The following is an 11908-nucleotide window of genomic DNA, read 5'->3' on the forward strand; positions in this document are numbered from 1 at the left end:
CTATTGGTTTCAGAAGGGATTATTCTGTGATTATTCTAACAGTCTGCCAATAAATCTGCTAAGAAACGAGTCAAGCTCTTCTTCTTCAATGCCCCTGTTTACAATTATAATTGTAATTTTCTCTTTATTTCCGTAGTATTATTGCCTAGTGCACTGCAGTACTTCCAGCCTCAGCAAGATTAAAGGTAGCAAGAATCTTAACCTTACATTTCATTGCTCTTGTCAGTTCAAGTTAGTTACACAATGTCATTATGTTTTTATATATAATACAGAAAAAACAAGTTGTACTTCTAGTACTCCTTTTAACTAAATCCATCCCTTTTCTAGGCAGCAGATAGCAAAAATTAATGTCTTTTCTCATAATATTTTATGATCTTGAACATCAAATATTCCCTGGTCACTGAATCAATTAGGATTCATTGACTCCTATTAACAGTTAACAGGGCACTGTGCTCTTCAAGCAGACATTAATAATAAGGCTTTGACTCTCTGAAACCACACTAGATAGCCAGGAAGTCATTTAAGTTACACGCAAGGCTTGGTTTGCCGGAATCAAGAAACATGAATACATTTATTTTCTTCAATGCATTGATGCCAGGCAAAGTTCCCACAGTACAACTTTAAAATATGATGTCCTAGCTTCATCATTTTTACATAATCCCTTTTATTATTTATTTGTGTTTCAGGCAGACAGAAAGACAGACAATTTTTCTGATCACTGTCAGATATAAGACATGAGGAAATTCAGGGTCTGTAAATTTTCAAAGAATATTTCTAGGAAATACTATTCTCTAACATTAGTGCAACATTCCCATTGGCAATTTAAATTGATACTCTAAGTGATAACAGGGACATCTTCATTTAGAATTATATATGCATCCACACATACAGTTATACAGCCTTCCATGAAAAGGCTCTGAACAATTTTGCTTGTATACTTTAAAAACAAAAACCAACTTTGTACTGGAGCCCATACAACTGTCCTTGAAACGTGATGCTAATAAAGGAAATTTTATGTTGTTCTACTCATAAAGTTTAAGAAGCAAATTAATTTGTCTCACTTGTGAGAACAGCAGCACAAGCTCCAGTGGTTGTTAGCAGTGTAAAGCAAATAAGGTTGGGATCCCTGGACACACTGTGCTTCTCAGAAATAATTGCTCTCTTGAAAGAGTTAAGAGCCTCTGCCCTTTCTAAATGTGGCACAGTAAAAACATTGCTCTCACTAGCAAGTGTGGTTCAGTAATTGGAAAGTAATTTTAAATTCTAATTCCAAGTAATTTGATTTGCAGGAAATGGCAGTTAATTACTCATGCAAATGACTCTGTTAGGTGTGGCTGGACTAATGCACAATGCATGAGGCAGGGAGAGCACACAGTTCAATGTGCCTCAGACAGCCTGAGATATCTCTCATAGTACCGAGTAGAACAATATTTTTTTTCTGCAAATCACTACCCGCTGAAAGTAATTTCCACACAGAAGTTTAAATTAGAGGTGTAGTGCAACATAAGGAATAACTAAACCAGCCAGTTTTAACTACTCTGTGCACACTTGTGGCCAACATGCTGCTCTGTGACAGTCCCTTCCTGCCATTCTGTGTTTCACAAGGCCTGGCCCTTTCTGCCATCCCAGTTTCATCTCCAGACCACGAAGAGCTTCCAGCAGGTATGGGTTTACAATCCTAAGCAAGGCCCAGAAGCTCACAGACAAAGGGTCAAGTCAGACAAAAAATGCCCTGTTTGAAAAGTCCTGCCTAAGACAATGTTTTGACAATGGAACCCAGCACCTTTTCCATGAGGGGAGGTTGATCCTACTGTGCTCAGCCAGGGCTTTCCCACTCCCTCTCGCTCTCACATTTGTAGCGTGTTAGCCCTTGCTCTGTCACACAAGGTTAGCGACGCTCCCCTGCTACTCTAAGTACACTCACCCACCTATTTTTGGCTCTAGTATGGCACAGATTCCAGTAGTAAATAAGGTTCTTGCTGTCTGCAGTCTACTTATCCAACCCTAACCCTGTGAGCTGGGAAAATACCACTACGCTCACAGCACATGCAGGGAGAAAGGCAGAGAGAGACTTAGCCATGGCACAGCAGGGACTGAACACCTCCCTCCCACGTGAGTACCCAGCCTGTCTCACCTATCTATGCTTTAATACTTTTTCTTTCTCTGAGCACACAGTTTTTCACTTGAGAGCAGTGTGATGTGTCCTGTGTACTGACCAAGGATGGTGCCAGGACTCCAGCAGAGTGCTGAGCTCCTGGAGATCATCTCCTCAGCTCCAGGATACATTGCAACATTCAGTCATGGCTCTGGGCCAAAGTGACACCAATTCCTAAAAAGTTGCCAGAAGCAATATGGGAAAACTAGCCTGACCTTTGAACCAAGACAATTGGGAGGAATTGTAATAGTGAAAAAATTAGTGGTCAACTACAGAAGCACAAGCTACTTGGGACGATCAGAGTACAAAAAGTTAGCAAGGCTTTTATAATGAGTAGGTCTTTCTTGCTCTCCCTGGAGAACTGCAAAGGGATCCACAAATCTGAAGATAAGAGTAATTTGGTTGACATTGACTGCCTTGATTTTCAAAAACATCTTCCAAAGCACTAGAAGAAGCCAAGCATCCATGGAAGGTCTTTTCCCAGTTAGGAAACAGAGTAGCAATGTTTTCTCAATGAAGAGTAAGCAACAGTTCAAGAGGGGTCTGTGCTGTTCAGTATATTTATGGAAAATTTAGAAAAGGGTGAAGTGAGAAAGCTTATCAAGAATACTAAGTTATTCAGGATAGTAAGGAGTAGCACCAACTGTGAAAATTTGCAGAGGAATCATATACAACTGAGCAATAAAATCCCTCAAAAGCTTTATAGCAGAACTGGCAAATGTTCAGAGAAAGGCAGAAGATCAAAGGTAGAGAAGACTGCTGTAGAAGGAACAAATGAGTGAGGTAGGACACATCAGTCCTCACATCAGTGTGAAAGAGGTGACTTCAGGGTATACAAAAAAGTCTGCAAAAAGACTGATTGTCTGTTTCTCCAACAGTACCAGCAATAGGGGGTCATCAGCTGAAGTTTGAAGGAGCCAAAATAACAGCAAAAAGGGCAGCAGGAGCTCCTTGACAAAGGGCACTACAGATGGTACAAGTTTTTGTGGCTTCAAGGGAAGGCTGGACATATTCTCACAGAGGGCAACTGCCCTGGGACCACATCTAGCTATGAAGTCTCTGAGTTCAGAAAAGTGAAGGCTGGGAGAACATTAAGAACCACATATACCTGTCTTTCTCAGTCTCTATCACCTATGGATACTGCCAGAAATAGCACTCTGGGCTGGGTGAACCTTGGGTCAGGGTCTGCATCACCAATGTTATATTCTAAAATTACTAAATTAACTCTCTTACAGGAAATTTCAACATCTTTCTTTGTGGATTGACTCACCTCTGGGGTTCTGTGTCAAATCTACCATTTTCTTTGGCTCCTTCCCCAAACAATTTTGTAATTCTGTCTGAATTGAATATTATTTTAAAATTTCATACCAGAGGCAAGCTTAACTACATCTCCCAGGCTTACAAATAAGAGCACCAACACAAAAGAGTGTAAACATAATTTTAATTTAACTTACAACTCTAGGCTACTCACCCGATGATTTCAAGGCTTGCATAAAACTTTATTGCTACTGCCAAAGTTCAATTTAAATGAAGAAAGGCCTTGCAACCAGAATATCTTGGCATTGCAAAATGCTGTCTGCAAAATGCAAAAATGCTTGAGAAAGAATCGCATGACATATATGAGGACAAGGAAGATCTCTAAGACATCCATGAGATGATTTGTGAAATATATTTCAGTATTTCTCTTTGTTAAAAGCTTGAAAAAAGAAAGAAATTGTTGAAATGGGAAACTATTTTACACGTGAAGTACTTTGAGATCTGGGGGGGAAAAAACATTAGATTCTAGTAGGAGTCCAGTAATGATACAGTGCTGAGGAAAGCCTCTGTGTACTTAGTGATTCTATTCTCCACCAGATTGCTGCCTGGATTCTCAAGCAAATCAGTATGCCAGGCAGGGGAGAAAGCATCCTGCAGCAAGAACAGAGGGAAAGGAAAATAATGCTGTCATTTTCTATTTGCACTTTTCTGATGCAAAGGAGGGATATCATAGAGGTTATCCCTTAAAGCTGAGCTTGCTTGGTATTTTTGGTTCCCTCCTCACAATCCTCACAAGGAAGATAAACAAAACATCACCAGGCAAAGCTCCTGCAGGAGCAGCTGTAACTGGAAGACATCTTGTTCCTGCTCAGCAGCAGCATACTACCTTCTGGCCCTGAAAAAAGCCAAACAAACCCCCCCAAACCCCCAAATCAAACAAAACAAAGAAACCCCAACAACCACAAATAAAAAGACTAAAAAAAAAAAAAACCCAAACAAAAAAAACCTGATGCAGTTACAGGTTCTGATTGTAGCCAGCTGACCAGTGGCCACCACAGGCCCAGCACAGCACAGGCAGTGTCCGAGGAGCATCACGCTGAGCTGAAGTGCCCAGGTCTCCCGGGGTGCCTCCTGCATTGTCCCAGTTGTGCCTTCCCAGCCCTGCCTGTCCTGCTCTAACAGCCCAGTTTCTTCCTCATGTGTTACTTTATTTGCAGAATCAGGGAAGGGACTGAGGAGGGCTCAAGTAATGTTTTGCATTCTTGAGTGTTGAACTACACATGGAAATTGTTCATATAAATGCATAGATATTCGTTCCCCCTCTCCCTTCCTTCACACTGCACCAGCAAGTTGTTCCATTCCCAACAAGATTAATGAAGCTGGTTTCCTGATGATTAATGTTCTACATGCCATGCCCCCTCCTGATCTCAGCACACCACCTCCAGCCTGTGGTCCCCCACCACAGTGGCCCCCTGCAACCTCCCCAAACACCTCTGGCTCTCTCCCCATTCCTCCACCGTGTCCTGTTCCCTGCTGGCTGCTGAACTGAGGGCAGCACCTGCTGCAAGGGGTTTAAGCCCCATGGGGAACTGCATGAAGAAGCTCTATCCTCCTGCAGAGCCTCTTTGTTCCTCCCTTCCGACTAACCATCTTCACACAACTTGAAACAACTCCATGTCTTTTGAAACCCCATTCTTCCACCAGATCTGCGCAAGTGACTGGTGGGTTCAAAAATTACACCCGGGGGAGGAGGGATAGGCAGCTTAGAAAGACAGTGCAGCTGCTCAAGCTACATTTCCTTTGGGAAGTTTGACTAATCTTTCCACATTCTAGGTCTGGAACTTTCATTCAGCTATTCATCCAATATTTAGCACTCAGTGAATTTTTTAAGGCTATTGTTCCACAAACTTGAACACTTTCTGCTTCCATGATGTTTGAATATGCTCTGACTGCTGAGTTCAAACAAGGTGAGATTTTGGTGAGCAAGATGAAACACAGTAATTCTCCCTGTTTTCCCATTTATTTCCCTTTTTAAAATCCCAGTAAAAATAGAATTCCCTCAAGGAGGCTTCTAAAAGTACTTGAGGTCCTTTATTATAAATTGAAAGGATCCACAGGAAAAAAAAAGAAAAAAAGAAAGAAGATAGTTTTCATTTAGAAAATGGCACTTATAGAAACATACATGCAAGGCTGTAAGCAATCAAGCCACATGCCCTGAGGGCCATGATTGCACTGCACCTAACTTGAGCTGCAGCCACTTTACTGGGGTATTTGATTTACTCTAATGACTACTACTTAGCTCAAATTCTATGAGTAGAAGTCCCATGTAATTGGGGACACATTTATCTGGAGCCGATGGACTGTGTAATGTTTAACCAAATATTACGCAAGTGAGGAAGTTTAATCTCTTTTCGATTGATAGAGGAAGCAAAGATTCACAAAATAAGCACAGGCAGAATGCACTGAATTTCACTTTTCCTCTTAGAATTTTCTTAACTCATTTATTTCACTTTTACTCTCATATTTTTTAAACTCGTTTATGTTATTTTCATGACCTTCAGGCTTACTCTATAGGAGTAAGTCTGAAGTACAGGAGGTCAGCTTAGATGCTTACATCAAACCCATTGAAACTGAAGTCTGCATAATCCCGGAAGTCATGATTCTTCCAGCACTCAGGCAGTGATAGGAAGGATCTGCATGCATTTGCAACTCAGAGATTAGGCTGGAATGCCTATGCTTCAACATGGAATGGAGAGTACCTGCCACCTTCACTGGAATCCAAGGGCTGGTTTTGAAAAATCCGGAGTCCAGGTTAGTGCTTATGTCCCATAAAACCTCAGTTGTGACTAAGCTGGTAACTGCCTCCTAAACCTCAGTTGTTCTGTCTATATCCTAAGGAAACGGGTTTGTAAACTAAGCTAGATCAAAGACAGAAGCAGGGATGGAGCCTTGAAGGTAGGGGGTAGAGTCAAACCAGGCTGAGGTATAAACACATTGTCTAATCACTGCAACAGTATGTACAACCAGTAACCAAGGGGGGGGGGGGGGGGGGAGGGGAACAACAACAAAAATGGGACCTTTTCCAGATTCACCACAAGTGCTCAGAATATCACTGTGCTTTAAAGGCACAGCTTGCTTCAACCTGGTTCAATCCCTCTCTACTGGAATTGCTCCCATCTTGTGCCGCAGGCATCTCCAGTGGAGCAGGGCCCAGGGCCATTCCTGCTGGCTGCAGGCAGGCAGCCTGTGCCAACTTCCACAGCACAGCCTGCAGCAGGAAGATAGGCAACACCACTGACTTGGTGTGGAAACAGAGAACACAACCTGTGGTGTCCAAGAAAGCCAGAAAATTTACTGTGAAATAGGAGACTTGATGCATCATTTTCAGAGAGCACTTGGCTGTGCTATGGCAGTAAATGTCAATGGGACGGGAATCCCCCAAAAGCTACAGGCACAGATAAGAGAGGTGTTCAAAAGGCAGAATAACCCTATTTCTAGACATTTAAGAGTTACCTTAAATGAATGATAGTCCTGCAGTCCTCCTCAGCTGGGGGAAAAGAGAAAAAAGAGGGGAAAAAAAGTCTTAACAAAATAACCATTAATATGCTGCATGTTGCCTCTGGATAAGGCAATTGTAAATGCAGTGTTTGTGATGAGCCAGTCTGGACTGAGACCCAACAGAGCTTTACCCAAGCACACAGCCATGTAGGATGGATTTGCTCCTGCCAAGATACCTGTACAGGTCTCTCCCATAAGTTACAATTTACATGTTCCTGTGTAATCACAGTCATTTGAGGGGTTTTGTTGGAATGAGCAAGGAAATGAAGTGACTTATTGATGCTGTGGAAAAATCATATGGACACTGAGGGAAGACATCATTTTATGTTTCTCTACAGCTTGAGGATGTGAAACATAATCCACAGGAGGTGTTCACATTGCACTAGAGGTTCTTAAGATGTGAATAGCTAATAAGCTGATAAACAACATATGCGTTAAGGTAAGATAAAGTAAGGTGGGCAAAGCTGGAGTAGTTGCCAACATCAGAGTCCAGCCAGGACACACAAAAGGAAGGAAACACTGGACTGGTTCAAAACATGTATTTCTTTCTGTGTCCACAATAATTATGAGCACTCAGGCAAATCTCCACAAGGTGAGGTGGTTATGATCAAGGCCTTTGAGGCTCAACCTGCAGAACGAAGCATCAATATTAAATTTGACTTTGAGAGGTACCAGCTGGACTGATGAGAAGGGAGGTCAGCAGAAAGATTTTCTTATTTTTTCTAATTTTTTTTTCATCCTGGCTTCAGCTCCTCCTTATTCCTCTACCAAGTGTGCATACCTGGGTGAATATACACCAGTGTTGCTCTCCTCCAGCACTTCTCTTCAGCTTACAGACCATTTTTGTTTCTATTTCTGCTTTCCAGCTTCTTTCCTTTTTTGTTCCAGTTTTCTCCCTTGAGTGATTATTTTTCCCTTCTTTCCACTCACTGTGTTTTTCTCTCATAGCCTAAAATTCTAATTTGCTCTCCTTTTAATTTCCTAACCTTTCCTGCCTTAATGTTTCCACCTCCCACACCCAGTATCACACATAGAGCATCACAGAAACAGCTTTCGCCCCCGATGGGCTCCCTCTTGATAAAAGCTTGCAGGATTTGGGCTGACTCTATTTACAATGTGTTTTTCAGATGCAGGTGAGAGGGACTTTTTCCTTAAAAATAAAACAATCCCTTGTTCCTTCATTCTCCTTAGCCTTATCATCCATCAAAGCAGTCAGCTCTTTATAAAATGAGCTGCCATGAGGGGACTCTGTTGGCAGGGAACCTGCTCTGGCTGGGAAGCTGCCAAAGGCTGTAAAAGCACTCACAAACATCACGAGAGAGAGAGAGAAGAGAGAGAAAAGGAAGCCATAGCCAGTGTCTCAGAGACGGGTTAGTATTACAAAAGGGAAAAGTGGCATCAAGATATTTCAGAGTTAATGTCCCTAATGCAAAGCCACCACATTTTAGAAAAAGAGTGATTTAGAAATTATTGCTTTTCTCAGCAGTTACCAGTCCAGAGCTAACACTCCTGCTCTGGAGTTACATCTCCCAGCTGTAACAAATAGAATATTTATTTTCCTCTAATTCGTTTTATACAAAATTCTACTTTAGAGTCTATCTGATGTGCCATATCAGATGAGATCTAGGGAGAAAGTGAGAAAAGCAAGTTAAAGAGGTGATGTTTGTCTGCAAGTACTACAAATCATTCAAAGCCTCTTAATTACATTTGCTTCTGGCCTGCAAATGTACATCTGTTCCCACAGCTACTTTTTCCATTCACGTTTCTCCTTTCTTTTCGGCAGTTTGCTCTGTCCATTCATAGTGTCTTGGCATTCACTGCCCAGCACCTGGCAAACTGGGACCCCAACACTGACAGAAGTGTGCTCTAACTGCATAGATAACTGCTTAAACAGAGTGATATTTATTAATGAAAAGGATGTATCTAAAAAGCCAGAACCTGAAAGTAGAACAGCACTTAAACTCACACCCATTTTTTTCCCTTCCCTTTTCCCTTTATTCCCAGTGTGAAGAAAGAGTGAAGCACATTTTTAGGCTGCACTCAGGGAATTTTCTGTGCTCTTTACCCCAGCATCACAGAATCAATGTGAAGTGCTCATCAGTCAAAATGGTCTACTCATTACCACTAGCAGTACTGAGTCATTTTGCCCCAAAGGACGGGATTACAGAAGAAGAGACGCTAGAGACACTTACTGCAAAGAAAACTCATAGTCTATTTGGGATTTTCACTTTTCAGGAAAAGCTTTTACCCCCGTTTGAACAAGCCCAGCATCTGCAGAGGCTACTGAAAGGGCTGCAAGCCTGATCTGTCTTTAAATAGGAAAAACATAAAGGGTGATTTGGAAAGCATCAGGGTTTGAGCCCACTTTAATCTTTACAAATAAACTCAGGAACCTTACACACACATGCAAAAGTGACCAGGAGAAAGGTCCAGGTCTTTTGCTTCCTCCAAGAGTTTGCAGAGATAGAATCACCATGTCAGTCAGGTGCAGAGCCCTGAAAGAGAGCACTAACCAGAGGGGAGCACCTCAGGTAAGGACTTCTGGATTTGCCACGTGTCTAATTAACAGGATGTTCCTGGTAAATACAAACATAAAGATGGTCTGTCAGTACACCAACATTCATGTGTCCCATTCTTGTAGTGCTAAATATTTTCCTTTTCAGATGTGAAGGACAGAAGTCAGGACTCAGTATGTCACCTCTGCCAGGTCTTCCTGTGGTTCTGGAGCCTCTGGCCAAAGACAACAATGTGAAGAGCTGCAGAACCTGAGTACCGAGTAGATATCCTCAGGGCACTTGAATCCCAAACCTGGCAATTTCATTCAGCTAGTTGTGCTGGAATAAGCTTTCTGCCCTTTTCTAAAATATGTTGAGCCTTTTTAAACATCTTCTAATGCAAGAGTTTGAACAAATAATTCATGCCACCATCTAACAACCTTTCCTTTCTGCAAAGACTAATATCCACACTGATTTGTATAATATTTAGACTATTTTTTCTTTCAAATTTAGTCTGTATTTAAAACAGATCATTGTGTTTCTACATATTTAATGACTATGACTCATAAAACCTATTTCATCTGGGATTTTTTTTGTTGTTCTCATGTGATTTTGATGCTGTTATTTTAGGCTACCAAACAAGACAGTTTTGGTGAGGAATAAGACTGAATCTTATGGACCTCACAAATGTTTTAAGAAAAGATAGTGCTCATTCAGGTATACATGAATAATTCATAATGCAGCCTCATTTTTAGCACCATAAATTCAACCTATTAATTTGCAAATCCATTTTTGCATTATTCATTTTCTTCTAATTGCAGAAAACCTTAAATAAAGCAGGGAAACAATGCAATGCTAGGAATTGTTAGAAGTTAGAAACAAATTATATTTTTCATTTAGAAGTAAACCAAGAACAGAGGCACATTTTTCAAAGTGTGATATTTGACCTTGGGGCTAAACACAGCTTGACCTTCTTAGTCTAATTTTTTTTTGGAAATACAGCCAGTGCAATCCCAGTGTGTGCGTGTGTGTGCACGCATTATGGGTTTCTTAAACCCAGAGGCCAAATTCCGCGAAATTTCACAAAAAAGCAAAATGCCTTTATGCAGTCTCAGTAATTTTCATCTATTTCAAGTTATTTGAAAATAGATAACCACAATAAATAGCCAAAAAGAAAAGAGACTTTTCTTGCTTTAGCTTAACATGAATTTAATTAGAAACTAGGGAAGCCCCATGGAAGAGAGGTAAAAAATGCCTCATTTACAAGAAAAGCTCATTCAGCTCTCTTTTTAATTTCAGAGGCTGATGTCTAGATCAGAAAGTATCATCTGTATTGGCAAGCATCAACTTTAAAACATACTCAAACACATCTGGTTTTGTGCTACAGTACATCCATACTGTATTCTCTGGAACAAGGGCAGCTACTACATGTAAAGGTCATGCCTATGACAGAGACTTATCCCAATGATCCTCATCCTCTGCTTTTAGTTGTTACTAATTCTGTCTAAAGAGCACACAGATCAGCCAGGCAGTTCATATAATTCCCCCAATGTCCTGACCCATCAAAGCTGCATGTCTCAGGCCACTGCTGATTAAGGGACAGCCAGACAAGCCAGTGACTCCTCATAGGTGTCTCTTGTTGGCCATCTACCTTAACAGCAGATAAAATCAATTAAAAAAACCCCAAACCCCTCAAAAAACAAACAAACAAAAAAACAAACCCCAAAACCCCCAAAGTTGTACAGCTTTGCAACCAATGTAGCACTCCTGCTCTAAAACATTAGTGAAGTTACTTGTCTTTCACAGCACCACCTCAGAATTACTGTGCAGAGATATTCTGACCCCTGCAAGAAGCCCTACAGGAAACCCACAAGCAGAGTGCTGAAAAGTTTTGAAGAACTTCAGAAACAGTTTTCAAGAGAGCGGATAAATACTAGTTTGATTCTTGCAATAGCTCACGACTAATTGAGTATCTCAGGGGCTGCAAGACGTGTGTCCAGATTCAAACAGGGCTGTGACTGCATTCAGCTACTTTGGCAACCAGCCAGTTACCAGGAAGGATTGATATATCTGTATTTACATGGCAGCTGTGAAAACATGTTGAAGGCATCGAGGTAGGTATCAACTGCACTTTATGTCTGACAGAAAAAAAACACTAAAAACACTAATTTTAACAGACACTGAAAGAAATGCCTCAGCCTTGCAACTTTGTCATCACTGATATAAATGGCAATTGCTATGAACCTGAACAGGACCTTACTTTGAACCAGTCGTGTAATTTTCTACACACGTTCCACAGTGGGGTCCAAACCAGTATAGCCACCTGTCTATGACATGAGAACAGATTTCTCATAAGATCAAAACACTCACTATTTGTACAGATTTTGAATATCGTGCTTGTAATTAATATTTTGGATTTTCTATCAGTGGCTCTAATCAAGAA

This window comes from Chamaea fasciata, unplaced genomic scaffold (assembly GCF_029207755.1).
Source record: "Chamaea fasciata isolate MVZ Bird 193981 ecotype frontalis unplaced genomic scaffold, bChaFas1.0.hap1 SCAF_3, whole genome shotgun sequence".
Taxonomy (NCBI): Eukaryota; Metazoa; Chordata; class Aves; order Passeriformes; family Sylviidae; genus Chamaea; species Chamaea fasciata.